This window comes from Pyxicephalus adspersus, chromosome 5 (genome assembly GCF_032062135.1).
Source record: "Pyxicephalus adspersus chromosome 5, UCB_Pads_2.0, whole genome shotgun sequence".
NCBI lineage: Eukaryota > Metazoa > Chordata > Amphibia > Anura > Pyxicephalidae > Pyxicephalus > Pyxicephalus adspersus.
Window position 1 is genome coordinate 40,077,154 of NC_092862.1, and position 15,708 is coordinate 40,092,861.

At 34.6% G+C, this 15,708-nt stretch overlaps 1 protein-coding gene across 1 annotated transcript in view; it reads right to left on the reverse strand.

The window, feature by feature from the left end:
* Window positions 1-15,708, reverse strand: part of LOC140331982 (chloride channel protein D-like) — a 64,448-nt gene that overhangs the window by 10,667 nt on the left and 38,073 nt on the right. The gene's annotated exons all lie outside the window — the stretch shown is intronic.

The following is a 15,708-nucleotide window of genomic DNA, read 5'->3' on the forward strand; positions in this document are numbered from 1 at the left end:
AGCGTTTACATTTTCATTTAAAAACCGTGGGAAAACGCACCTATTCAAATCAATTGACGCGTTTAACCTCGCATTTCTTAAAATGTTTCAAGAAGCGTTATCTATAATGCTCAAAAACGTGTCTCAAGGAAATGCTCTGGTGTAGATTAGTCTTTTGGAATGCATAGGAATTTTGAACATGGGCTTTTAAAGCCTCAGGTTAAACGCTGGGTAAAACGTTTGCGTAGACTAAGCCTTAGGGGCTTTTTGCCGGGTACTTAAAGATTATCATCTTTATGTATAAATTATAAAAATGATTGCCCTAAGTATCCATCTTTTTATTCATCCCTGAAAGTATCTATGTGCATTGAATTGTCAGAAGACCTGTCCATCTATAGCATCGTAATAGGCAGTGTGTACCTATAATGAAGTCAAAATGTAAATATGTTAGTTGGACACTGACCTACTTTTGTTTCCCCAATGTATATCATACTTGGAAATTAAAGCAGCTCATTTAAATAAAAAATATTCATGCAGCCAAGACCTTTCACATTCTTGTATCTTAATGAGATGCAAAAGAACATATTTACATAATTCCAAACCAGGATCTAAGATATCTCTCATTCCAGAAGAAAGCATTCAACTTTCATTATTATATATTGTGAAATTTCTATTACACTAAACTGGGATCATCTGTCTTTAGTCACATAGTTAAGCTTAGAGCCTCACTACTATAAAGAAGTTTATAGGTTGACAGGCATATATTTCAAGCCTTCGCAATATCTCAAAAATGCAAGAACAGCTTGTAAACTGGAGGTTTATGGTATGTGACATGCTTTATTAGGAGACAGGAGCAAAATATGTGAAAGTTTGTATTCTATGGACCACAAACTTTTCTACCAGTATAGCTAAAAGCATTATGAAGATGTTCCCTTTTCTGATTTGGAAATAGTTTAAAACAGCAGTTACTTGCTTCAGCAGTTTTGTTGCTTGGTAATGAAGTACACCGCTCTAAGCAACTTCCACCGAGAATTACCCAAAGTGTTTTAGAAAACGCAAGCACATTTTGGCTACTCATAAAAGCATATGCAAACATAAAAAGGAAACTGAATATTTATGATAGAAATATAGGAATGTCACACTATGCCGCAATAAAACAGATCAGTTACATTTTGGGTCAATGTCAAGGAGTATCTTTTTATAACATTGACAATGTCATATGTAAATATCACATCATCCAAATCCTGCTTGGCACATCATTAGCTGCAATATGGCATATGAGATATTCCTGGCACGTCATTGTGACACAGCAGAGTGCTGGGTCACCGGCTAGAATTTAGTTCATCATGTCAGCGACATTTTGTTTCCCTTGTTTCACTCTAGCGAAGATGAAAGGAATTTTGCTTATAAAAGCCCATTACTTTCCTGACTTTGAAACAAGTTCACTGTACTAACACTTCCAAAAAATGCACATAATTGCATAATTACTATTCCTGTGCCCATCTATCATACGACTCAGTAATTAGCCAACATATGCCTAGATGTATATTGTAAGGCATTAACTGAGGAAATTGAATGTTTTTACTTTTACAAAAATATTCTTGAATAAAAAGTATAAAGCTTTCTTCTGTTATTATAGGAATCAGGAACATATACAGGAATGGAAATAAATGCCTACGGATTATGCCCCGGGAAAATGTACAAAATTAGTTATGTTGTACTTGTCACAAAATCAGTGCAATTTTATTTCTTTTCAGAATAATACATTTAAATATTTATATTCAGTATCATGGGTGCAAAATGCCAAATTATATACTTTAGCTACCAAATAAGCATATATGCTTAAAGCAAGGGGTGATATAATACAGGTTAGGCTACTACCATTATGTCATCAACTTAGAAAGAAAAGATTTAGAAAGTAGCATTCAGAACTGTTCCTGAACTGTTCCCTACTTTATAAAGACGTGTGAATATTTTCAAACATCCTGATTGTCACTTTTGCCTTGGTCACTTTTCAAATGTAGTGCATACAACTGCAATGATAATGAATGAGCACAGGTATGCTACTTCACTGCTTCCTCATTTAGTCTATTCAATTTAACTAACTACATTAGTGTAACATCAAAAATTAAAATCCAGATAGCCAAGGTGCAAAACCTGTTCCCATATTTTTATGAATATTGTAGAAGAGTTGATCAGGATTCCAAAAGTAGAGGAAAAAAACGTGTTAATCTGAAGATGGAATCACCGCTTTTTTATAAATAGGCCTCAAAATGAGCAGTGATAACTCCCATGTTTCAGTACTCACAGTTCACTTTAGCACCATTTGTTTTATGTATGTTATTACAAGTTCTTTTATAAACCATCTCAAAATTTAGGCTTACTGGTTGTTAAATTCTATCCCTTATAAGATACAGCTGTGCCAATGAAAACTGTATGTGATGTCGTCACCATTGACCACTGTTGGCATAACAACGTAAAGTGAGAATTTAGTGCATATAGTTGCTGCACCTGCTCTATGCTCACATTCTACCTGAATACAAAGCTCAATAAACAGCTGTTTAAGTTATGTTTATAATGAATGGCTGAGGTGCTAGTGTTCTGGACCACCTAGCTAGAGCAATGAAGGTTTATTGAAAACAAGCCTTAATATGCTCCACGCCTCTTCTGAAATTGAAACATATTTGAATTTCAGTTATTAAAGCTTCATTCATGATTGTTAGCCCAGCAGGAAATCACACTGTGTGGGCACATATTTTAATCAAGGTTCTATTTCATTCCCCAAAAGACTAGCTTGTGGTTTTCTATTGCAAAAATCATCTGTATGCTGTATTAAGATGCTTGGATCCAAAACTGTAACGTAACAGATAAAAAAAACTATTTTGCAATATTTAAATAAAGTTTTTTATCTAGTATAACACACTGTAACTAATGTTCACAGTTTCATTTTATACCTATTTTATATTCTTTATACCTACAAATGAATAAATTAAGTCTATATAAACTAAATATAAAGTAATAATAGGTACACATTATAGAAATGAGGAGCCAAGGCGGAGCACACACAGGTAGACCCACTGGTAATTTCCTTATTATCTAACCAAGTTGATTTTCTAATCAGTAATCAATTGGTCAATCATAATTGCCAAAATAAAGCCAAATATGTAAAATATTCTGCCTTTCCAATTGTTGGGTGGATATAGGGTGAACAACAGGACAAATAGTGGCTTAGGGTCATATTTAAACAATCACTCCCACATGCCACTTGACTTGTGTACTTTTAATTGATATTTACAAACATTATAGGTCTGATTTATTAAAGCCCTCCAAAGGCTGGAGAGGATACACTTTCATTAGTGAATCTGGGAGATCCAGCAAACCTGGAATGGATTCCTTCAAAGTCATTTGCTATTTGCTATGTTTGCTATGCAAATGTTTTAAATACTGGACCAAATCCATTCTAGGTTTGCTGGATTATCTAGCTTCACTGATAAAAGCGTACCCTCTCCAGCCTTGGAGAAATTTAATAAATCGGGCCCTAATAATTATAGAGACGAGAGAAAGAAGGAATTTGTGGCTAAACACTTTGAATTGTATTAGGTTAGATCTATAGGATCATCCCCAAGTCCCCGAGTTAGTGGGATGCATTTTGTTTTTCCACCATTTGTAAGTATTTACATTCCCAGGAAACAATCATATTTATTTATGTGAGTGGTCTAGCAATCAGATCAGTGCCTGTATATAGGAAACTACCTGGCTCATTTTAGCAGAAAAACAAACATATTCCTTTCCTCGAGATTTTACATACTTTACGCAAGAAATATCCAATATGGCTGTTTGATGTGTTTTAGTAAATTGCACATACGTTGTCATTTATGTTGGCTTAGGCTGTGTTAGGGCAGACCATATTTAGTGCAGCATAATACACAGAAAAGTAATGCAGACTGCACATTTGAGAACAGTGTACACCAATGCATGGTAGTACCTTGCAGCAGGTGTATTGCATGTGCGTGCAAATAAAAAGCAATGCAGAACCACAACACGTCATTTGGCTTGCCATGTGTTGTGGGTTTCCGTGTGGAAAAGGGTATTGCAATGCCCTAGTGGGAATAGGCCATACACTATAGCATGTAATGGCAGGTCTCTAACACAAATATAATATATTGTTTTTTTTCCTAATTTAGAAAAGAAAGCTCAGTCTCTAGCTTAAAATCATAATGTGTATTCACTATTATAGTCCATGACAAAGTTAATAAACAAAAGCAATTTGATGGTATGCAAGAGAAAAAAAACTCATTAACTATGAATAATAATAGAAGCAAAAGCAGCTACCAAAAAATAGTAATAATGTAGCATCCTAGGGATCATTACCATGGAATTCAAATTACACAACCTTTACTGAGTTCCAGTCTGGAATCGGTCTTCCTGCAATAATGAGGGAATGTAAAGTAATAAAAATAAATAGTTCTTATTTTTTTCTGATTCATGAGACCTAGAAATTACAAGCTTCAGCTTTAGGGATTTATTACATTTGTCTTTTACTTGTAATAAGCTGATAATTATCCTTGTTAGTGTTTTAGTGATTAAAATGGCATTTTATACTTATTTCTACATGGTGCAAGTCTCCAGTTAAAGTTAAAAAAAATCCCACTGAAGCCATCATGCAGAACAGCATTGCTCTCTAGAAGATAGCAATCCTTTTCTTTATTGGAATTGTTTCGTGTTGTGCAATCTGTCTAGTGCAGGTTATTATACACCTGGGTAAACATGTCATTTAAACATCGAAAAAACAGACATTCAATACCATGGAAATGCCCAACATTTCTTTTTTTGTGTTTCCAATGTATAAATCTGGCAGTCTACTTAAACTTTCCAAAATATTTCTGGCACTGTAAAACTCAAAAAGGTGTGTGATATATATAGTCAATTAAAAAATGGACAAATTAAAAAAAAAGTTTTTTTTAATAATTTTAGAACAAGAACATGTAATGTAATACATATCTCAAAAACAGAACATTATGACTGCTTGTTCAACTTCACTTTAAAGAGATAAAATAAGATAGTAGTATATTTACCTGTCAGTATCCAATATCTAATAACTGAACAGTTGCTGCAAAACTATCCTGTTACATAATATGGAATATTAATTCTATACAATCTAAAGTGGGAATACTGCAAATATTAACAGTTGGTATTTAGATACATAAAGAAATAAAGCATCTTGTGAACAGCTGATTTGTGATAGACAAAGAAGGGGAGTTCCTCCTAGCTCTGGGCACTTTCCCCAGTAAAAAGGCTTTCCATTAAAAAAAACAAGGAAATCCCTTTAAAGCAAGAACAGATTTGATCCCTCTATAGTTTAATGCTGTGTTTGTAAACAAAGGTTAGTCTTGGAATAATAAATGAATGCCTTGTTAACTAAAATTGTCTATTAAAAGTTGCATCACATGTGGACATTACAAAAGCTTTCTATTTATATGTACACCACTTCCCCATCCCCTCCCCTCTGCCATAATCTACCTGTATTGCAGGCACAGGAACCTATGATATTACTAAGTCAAATATATAGTATGCAATGAAAACAGAAAGGTTATATTTATGTTTGTTTTTTGAGGGAGTATAAGAGGAACCATGAAAGGCAAAACACATGTAGATCAAATGTCAGCTTAGGAGGGTACCTACTCACACATTTTAAGAATTGATTAGGTATTCTCTCTGGATTTTAAATGATGAAATATAGTGTTCATGGGATTCTTTTGGATGCAGATACATAATATATTCTTTACAGATAGGTCTTTAAATGGTTTAACCAAACACTCTTATATGTATCCAAACTACCAGGGATCTCAGCAATGCCTAGGTCAAAGTGTATCTAAACAAATAAAAATATGCAATATACTGAAAATTACTTCCCATATATGTGATGGCTGCATAAGTGTCTTTTTTTATGCTTTTTTTAGGTTTTTGATTTTCTTATTGTACCTGGTAATTCTGTGAATAACACGTTCTGCTCCAGGATCACTCCCCTTGCTTCTGCATTGTATCTATGAAGGGACATATGGACTAGACCTCAAATGTGTCTTCCTCCATTTATCTCTATTACATAGACAGAATTAGTCATTTACAGAATCATGATAATGTTGCTTTCTGCCTCCAGTTCAGGAAGAGACAAGATAAAAAGGAAACTAATGCAGCCACCAAATCTAAGGACTGGTAAGATGCAGCATACCAATACTACATTTGTGTTCTGGGGTTATTCTTTAATACTTTAAACATTTAGTTTAGTTTAGTATAGGTCAGTTGTATAGCCATATTCTAATGATCTAACCTGTTCACATAAACATCAATAATGCTAAACCCTCCTACAAACAAAATATGTGCTTCTAAATATTTTAAACTAAACATGTGAGCTTGGTGAAGATTGCCTTGGATGCTGGACACCAATCAATTCATATGGGTAATATTAAATTAAGCATATGAATAAATAATAATCTTCCCTTTGGATCTTTCCTAACATTTACTGCTTCGCATTTAACTGCTTTTCAAAATACAGAAACCATTGCTATTCACACATCATTTGGCACAAGTTTGTATCATCTTTTCCATGACTGCAATGTTGGGAAACCCTGCAATTAGCCTGCAATTGCAAATAAGATTGAAGACATCCTCTGAAAGTAAATAATGAGCCATATAAACAGTTTACTAGTATCTTGGAACCTCTGGAAAGAAGTTTAAAGGGGGCTTGTTTGTGAAATATTATGTAGAGCTCTCCCCATAGCCTACAAATCATCATATAGAATAATTTTGCTGTACTATTGTACAGCAATACTTGTACCTAGTTTCTATGGACACAAAATGCTAGGTGTAGGTCTCTTTTTATCAAGAGCCTTGCAAAAGATTACATTATTGCAAGCTTTAATTAATTAGGTACCAGGCTTTGAGGCCTGGCTTGGAATTGCATCTGCACAAATATAGCATATTTATGACAGCCACAGTAAGAAAGGAACCTGGTGGCAATAGGAGGCCAGGGAGGGTGTTTTTATTTTGGAATAATTTGCAATTTATACAATTGTTTTTATTTTTTTTAATTATAAATGTATTTTATATTGACAGGTTTTTTCATAATTGTTTGTTGCCAATGTTTGATCAACTGGGTGGCCTGGGGGTTCAAATTTGTCCTTGCCTAGGCTGAAAAGTTGTTTAAAAAAGATTTTTTAAAGTATTTTCTTCCATGCAGTCTGCATAAGCCAACAACAATATAATTCTTAGAAATTGCGAAAGAGAAAACTTTGGGACATGGATGACCTACTCTAAACACAAGCCTCCAGAATTTTCGCCAATTTTTTCAAATTTTGACTTTTGTTTCACTTTTTGACTGTAACCTCATGCATTTTTAAGCACATGCAGTTGTAAAGCAAACCTAAAGCAATATTAGAAACAAAATATATTCATTATTACTATTTTTTTTTCAATTAACCTTTGGTTGAAGCCTAAATCACTTCTTCAGAGATTATATGCAAAAGATGAGCTTTATGCTCATATATTCATCCTTATATATTTTAGTTTCATTTTATCATGAATGATCCTATTATTTTATCACTTTTTCGTCTAGGCTGTAAGCTTTCGTGAGAACGTTTATCATCAATGGGCTGGATAATTCCAATAGAAAACCAAGAACTATTGATTCTCTTGTTGTGTAACATTGACATTCCTCTCCACTAACTTTGATTTATTTCAGTAAAGTTCATTTAAAACATCTGTGACTGTATGAGTCAGGTGGAAGATACTAGGTACTTTAGGGGGGGACATCCCTCCACGGATAGGAGAGGATCAAAATGTTTATACATGTATATTGAATACCCTTATGTCCATCAAACGGATCCTATGTTTTTTTCATATTTTTTCAAAGAATCCTCTTATATGTGAAAATGTATGCCATTAAATATTGATATTACTATTGTTAACCCTTTGTACAGTTACACTGCTGTATTGTGCTATGGACCCCTCCCCTTATTCCAGGATACCCCACTCTATCCATTTATATTTATATGTATTTCTTATTTCTTATCTCGTATATGTTGTATTTGATAAAAAAAAACTTTTTTTACTTTTTTTAAAACTGTTTTTATGTGATTTATCAATTATCATTAATCGCTATTATCAATCCTTTTATGCTTCAAAGTAATATTTGGAGAGCAGAGAGGACACTTCCACATGAACTTCATATGTGTAATACTAAGGATGGCTGCAGAAAGGCAGATACATTGATGAAAATGATAGTCAGGGATATATCTGCTTTTATTTGCATTAGCAAAGGTCATGGCAATGGCATGCTTTTAGACAATTTCCCTTGGATTAGAAAAAAATTCCCTGTGTAATATGAAGCTCTTGAATGTTTCATGTGCTCATCATCAACATTTCTTTATACTTTCAAATATTTGCAAGCAATGCTCAAAATTAGAAGTACTGCTGATAATATTTGAATTGATTATGTGTTCACCATGAAAAAAGGACCGTCTAAGAAGGCATAATTTTACATACTGGTATGTTCTGATCCCACTTCCTCAATATTATAGAATACAGATGGACAAAATAAAATAAACGATTGGTTGATTATATTATAAGTTTCTGGAGAAGACAAAGTTAACAGTTCCCTGTTTTGTTGAGCCATAGGAATGTTATTTATCCCCAACCCATTACTAGAAGAAACACCAGCCTAATAAACTGTCATAAAACATGGTATATACAGTACATGGTATCACTTGTTTTTATACTTTAAGTTTGTTACTATATTAAACAGCTTAAATGTTTCAAACGATGTCATATTTTCTAAACTGTAACCACTTGGATTTACTTTTTGCTTTGTGACATCCCTTTTTACTGTGCAAAAAGCATGCGTTACTTAAACAATGTGGTTTGGAGTCAATGTTCTCATGGATCATCATGAAAATGTTTGCTTCAGCAATGGTGTCATCATTGTTACTAGCAACAGCTGCTTGACCAGCTTGCATGCTTGTCTTCGATGACATGTACTACATGTCAGTTTCTAGAATGTCACATACTGGGACTGATGCAAGTTGATAACGTAAATACAACTATGCAAAAACAAAGTTCTAAATAAACAACTAATATTTGCGCACAATGCATAAAAACAAAAAAGAAGAACAGTTAAATGTTGACTAACAGATAAAATAGGCAACTTCATTTCATTCCATGCACGCATCCCCAATTTTGTTCACTCAATCTTTCTGCTGACGGGTTTAAAATTCATCACTAATATAACTTTACTCTGCTTTGAGCAAGGAATTAAAACTTTAAAAAATCAATGATCAGGCCGGCCATTATTGCAGCAAGGGACAGGCAATGTTTCTTCTGCAATAAGCCCTTCTACCTGCCTGATCGCTTCCGGTATTCGTCAAAAAACCTGCACTGTACATGCTGTACATGTGCAATCCCAACTTCCCCTATGTGTGCCAGGAATGAGTGAACTCACATGATTCCAGGCCCTACTAATCAAGATGGTCGAAGATCGCTTCCAGAAGAAAAGAGAAATGAAGATTTATATTCCACACTAATCACTGCTTTGTTTAGATTGCTTTTCCCTGTCTGGATCCTATCACATAAGTCATGTTCCTAAACATTGGATGATACTAAAAATATATGACATGATGTCAACATTTTCTATAAAAAGGTAATGGATAAACACCTAGCTACTGACACTCATCCAGCTCATGCATTATATTGTGCCCAGGCCCAAACTGGCAATTTAAATAATTTGGCATTCTACAGAAATAAAATATCTGATTTATTTGACCTGAGTGATAAGTGGGCTAATGCAAGCTTCTTTGGGGTTCTTTGCATGTGCTGAAGTGCAGATAGATTATTTGGCAATTTTGAAATGTAACCAAACATCTGGTTTGATATTTCCTAAACTGCTTAACTGTTCCAGTGTACATTATTATCGCAATTTTTGACAATATAGTCAGTAGCCTACTGCATCCTACTAATTGGTGGATAACATTATGATGTCAAATTGAAGATGGAGAAAACCTTAGGCTACATTTTAGTACCATTCTAACTTTTGTATTCCAAGATTCAACCATGCTATTGTCACAGATTTTAGCAGGACCCGGGTATCTGCGCCCTCTTCAGAGTTACCCACCTTGCACTTCCCTGCTGCCAGCACCAGATTTGTTCAGGGATCCCACCCTCTGCTCACCCACACATCCATTCTCCCCTCTAGAGACTCTCACCTCTCACATTCTCATCTCTGCATAGACTCTGCACCCCGTACACATCTCTGACAAGCGGGCTGGTGACACGGAGGGTCCACCATCCCGCCCTAAAACACTGTGACAGCCGTCTGCATCTGCTACTGAAGCAGAGAAAAAGTATACAAGAAATGAGGAAATTAGGGAGCTCCCCTAACATTTGATTGAAACTAAACGGTATTTTAGAAATTTGCCTTTGATTGCCATTTCTCTGAAACATTGTATTTATCTCAATACAGAGCTGGCAGGTAGGGGGATGAGTCTTTCTCTAACCCATTTAGTTATTTTTGTAAATTAGAAATTAATATTTGATTCTATAAACAACATGCTTTATTCAGCAAGAAAGATAAGGATAGCTTGGGAAACATTTGAAGAAAACAGAAATCTATTTTTAGGAGGTCGTAAGAACGGAAGGTTACTGATATTAATCATATTTCTCTCCAGCAACACGTAATAAAATGTTATATCACCATCACAAATCACATCATGTCAATTATGACTATTTATATTTATTACTGAATGGTAGAAAGGCAATTTCATAAAATGAACTTTAGGAAGAAGGGGAAGGCATGTAGAAACTTATCTTTGGGAAAACAGGATCGAATGAGCAAGGTTTTATGATATTTCAAATCACTTTCTTGCCCAATAATGGGTGTTGATTATAGGTCATAGGCATCAGATCATTGCCCCACCTGGCAATAAATTATAAACTAAAGCTACATACACATGCCCAATGCTTTTCGTGCAATATACGGCTCAGGGATGATATCGGACAAGAATCTGGCGTGTGTAAAGCGCCCGCCGTCCATCAATCGAACGAGCTTTAATATGAGTGATGATAGTCTTTTGTTGTGTTATATGACCTATGATCATTTAATATAGTTATTTGCAAAACCTGCAATGTGTAATGTATTACTATTCAAAAAAACTTATATAGATATATTTTGAAAAAAAAATATTATAGAAAGTGACGTTACAGTTTATTCAAATAACATCCAATAGAGGATTAGATACAGAAAAACTCTGCACCCTTGTGATGCAGCCTCCTTGGCCTTTTGTGATATTTATATATGGTTCACAAATATGTGAAGATGAAAGATTTACTCTTCTTTTAGTTTGCCTAGGCTAGCCCTGAAGCAATATAATTTAAGTTTTCCAGAAGTAGGAAGAAGGTCATGAACAACTGAAGAAAGGAGAGCTGACAGTTACAAAGGCTTGGGCAATTCCCGAGGTTTCACCCTTTGTTTCCCAGGTTTAACACGCTTGTATTGCAAAACAATGCACTTGTGCTCTTTCTCGGGGTGCAGTGCAACTGTTAATATTAGCACAGCAATAAAACAGCAAAAGTTAGTTATCAAGTACAGAGCTCTGTCAAATCAATAATGTTTCATCTCCATCACTGGATCACCATTTCCACCATATTCCTGTGATTGATTCTAGTATTACTGTCAGGTCTCTAACACATAAGTGCAGAACCTGTATAATCCTCAGTGGATAGATTTTTTATCCACACATTGCCTTTATTGCTTGGTAACCTTGTAACAAACGTGTTAAGGTTATTTCTAGTGCAACAAAAATAAGAATACTTTCTGATGGTTATATGCTCGAAGTTGTTTCAAATTACTAAAAAGTTCAAGGAGATTAGTTGCCTGTCTTCTGCTTAGTAGCTTGCAGCATGTCCCCCTTCCCTTTAGCCTCGGATGTACTTTCTCAGCATCCCCAGCACATATTCTGAGGCTGTGGACACCTAAGGTGGATTTTAAGAGTAGATTAGTTCCTATCTCCAATCCTGCCATTGGCTGCTAGGACTTTATAGTCTTTCTGTGCCCAGTTACTAGTTGACTGTTGTAGAGTGAAGCTTGCCTGACCTTCTGTTTATCCATTGGATTTACTGTTGCTGACTCTGGCCTGTTTATTTTGGATACCTTGTTTGGTGAGCCCAATGTGGGGCCATCAACAGCTTTTGGCATTGAGGAAAGAAATTCAGCTAAAAGGCTATGCTAAGGCTATGCTAACCCAACCTGAAGTGCTACCCTACAAAACTCGCCACCCATAAAATTTAGCGATATCATAAAATAATAATGTGCATCAGAAAAATTGATACTGAATATATAATGAAAAGGCATGACAATGATATTAGTATATTTTGTAGGGATAGCACTGTGGATCATCATAACAATAAAGAAGGCTGTGCTAATTGAAGTCATTGCTCACAGCTAAAACTGGACAGAAACTGGACCCCAATTTTGAGAATATTTACCAAGCAGATTTTAGTAAGAGAAGGTTATATGGTGGAGTTTTTAGGGGTAGAATGCTAAATAATGTTGGAATTCAAATCCAAACATTCTGCATACTATTTAAACAGGACTTCAATAGACAACAGAAGGAAAAATAATTACCAATGTCATGAGTAATAGTGATTGATAATATGTGAGATTTTTAAAACTGTCAGAACTCCTCCCTATCCACCAGATCAAATAAATATGCACATTACTACATTATTTTTGCCTAAAATCTAATTACGTAGCTTAACAGTATCTGATCAAACAAGAAATCATGTCTTCCTTCATACATCATTACTGCTTAGGTCACATGAACTATCCTGCAGGGTAACAAGCTTATAAGGCAGAAAATTGAACAAGATGTTCTAATTAATAAAATGTCAGTCAGGCGTGAACTTGCCAATTAAAATAATAATTTTGTCACAATCACAGTATGCTTTTTACAATACACTTCCGTAAAATAACTTATGTTAGCCAGAACAGCCGAATTTTAATTTGCTGGGTATGGTGTTATAAAGGTTTGTCTTGTACAATGCTGTGCAGTATCCCATGACAGAAATCAACTTTTATTAGGCTGACTTTATAGCTGAAAGCTAATAAGTCATCATTTGTTATTGCACATCAGAAAAATGTTGTCTTTCTGCAATATGATAATTCAAGGGCTACCAGGTGAGTATTCTAATAAAACAATTAAATGTCCAGATACAATAGGGCTCCATTTAAATGTTATTTTTCATTTATTTCTTTGATAATGAAAAGGGAAGTGATACTATCTCCATTACGTTTTCATTGACAGTACTGTCGCCATCTGGGAAGCTTCTCTCTACTTCTTGACCTGGTGTTACACAAGAAATAAAGAAATCTCCCCAAGTGGCATACAGGCAGCAACAAACCTGATGTTTTAATTCATCCAATGCTGGATATAAATGTGCTTTTATTGCCGCCTGTGTTTTCAGAAAACTGTCGGTGATTTGGACCAGCAGTCGCCAACCTTTCAGACCTCAGTGACTACTAAATTCATAATTTTAAATCCCGCAGACCATTAACATGAATTTTTTGAAAAAGATAAATACATTTGTAAAATAATGATCTTCCTAATGGTGCCTGACGAGGACTGTGGAGGCTCTGATTCATTGATCAGCTCACAGATAAGTGAAGTATTACTATTGTTACTATTATCATTAGTTGCATTAACTTTGGTATTACTAAAGAAATGCTAAATATTTGTTTGCTTTTTCTCACTCATTATGGGTTTATTTCATTCAAATCTAAGACCAAATAATGATAGTTATCAAAGTCAAACTATTTGATGCCATTAAATATAACAGTTAAAGAAAATACACAGTTAAGGTCATAGTTACCTAAAACAGCACCTGAGATATAAACTAATAAAATAAAATAATCAGATGAGAATTGGTATTGGCGGAGCGGTGTGAATGTTGTAATGGTGAAAACAATACTGAAGCATACAGTTCGGCAACAGTTGCCTCATACAACTTAGGACTACACTGACGTCACGCTGCGCCTTCCTTGTTTTCCGATGTTTAGTACAGTTTGTGAATTTAGTGCAGTATAAAGGCAACATTTTCATTCAGAATATAAGAATTTAATAAAATATTATTTTTGTTTTATATTTAATAAAACATAAAAATTGCAAAAAATGTCCAAATTTTTCTGTGGACCACCAAAATTTCACCGAACCCGAAGTCCACGAACCACTTGTTGGCGACCACTGATTTAGGGAGTTTCACTACTTTGGGATGACAAATGGAAAAATGAGGTCAATCTAGGAACCTAAACCTAAGAGAATCTTTGACCTTTTTCCATTGTATTTTAAACTAAAAAGTTTGGATAGTGTTCTGCTTTAAGAAATGACAATACTTGTGAACAAAAGATAGTCCAATGAAAATTTGTCTAAAAGCTTTGCTACACTATGTCACTGCTGTAGCCTGTACACAGGATCGGAGGCACCCAAGGGGCACGGTAGTTCCTCTGCTCTCTAATGAATGTCTTATATGAGTCAAGGGTTATTGGATGGATAATCTAAAGGCCTAAATTCCCAGAAACAATACTTGTGTGGGACCTTATCCTTTGTTTTTAAGTTTCTTAGGCACTTGCAGCAAAAGGATTTTCATATTATCATGCAGTCACTTATTTTTTTATTACTTCAAAATCTGCAAAATGTCTTCCCAGTTACCACCCAGAGCCATATTTAAAGTCCCCTATAAGGTGTAAATCACTTTGCTTTCTGGAATGACAGATTGATTTACACTCCTCGTTTGTATAGACCATGGACACTGAAGGAATTCATCATCATTTTTGTTGTGGCAGGATGGATTATTAGCAAAGAAATACATCCAGAGATAACATATTGGCAGCAGCTGCAAATATTTAGACCTTATACAGAAAACAAGTTTAAGAGCTTCTTTATACTAACATTTTATTTAAGGCCGTGTTTATCATTTCCTGGTATGTGGTAAATGCACATAAGTGGCTTTATACTATTTCTATATCATGTTTACTTTAAATATAGCAATGCCATGTTAAGTATACATACAGTCTATGAGAAATGTCACTAGCAATAACTTCATTTACAAGGGGGTCAGACTGAATATGAACCTCGGACAGTCACAGCTTTTATCTTTACAGTAATTTTACAAGGTTTGTGTCCGTAAAAATCATATGTAGTAAAGCAAATAATAAATAATTTTACACTAAACCATTAGCACAGAATAAACAGTAACACATTTGTCATCACAAAGTATTTTGGCTATGAATGAAAGTGCTAAGTTATCACAACAGAATGTAAAAATAATAAAAAAATTCTAGCAGTGTATCAGCAATAAAACAATTTCAATTAAACACATTGCTTAATTAATTAAAAAAAATGTTTCTACAGTCACTGAAGCAAGATAATGTTGTACCCTACTTGCAATTGTTAAGCCAATAATGCTTACCAGCAAATGTGCTTGGTATCTCTATATATTTAAATTGTGGCTGCCTCTATAATAGATAGGAAGGGGCTTTTGATACGGGGACATCTATTCATTGGGTTTTTTTTGGAAGTACCATTTAGCCAGAGTTTCAGTCTAATTAGGTGTGTATAAATAACATTTACCATTATGCAGAATCTTATGAGTGTGTTTGTCCCCAGTATAGGTAAATGCTTCCTACAC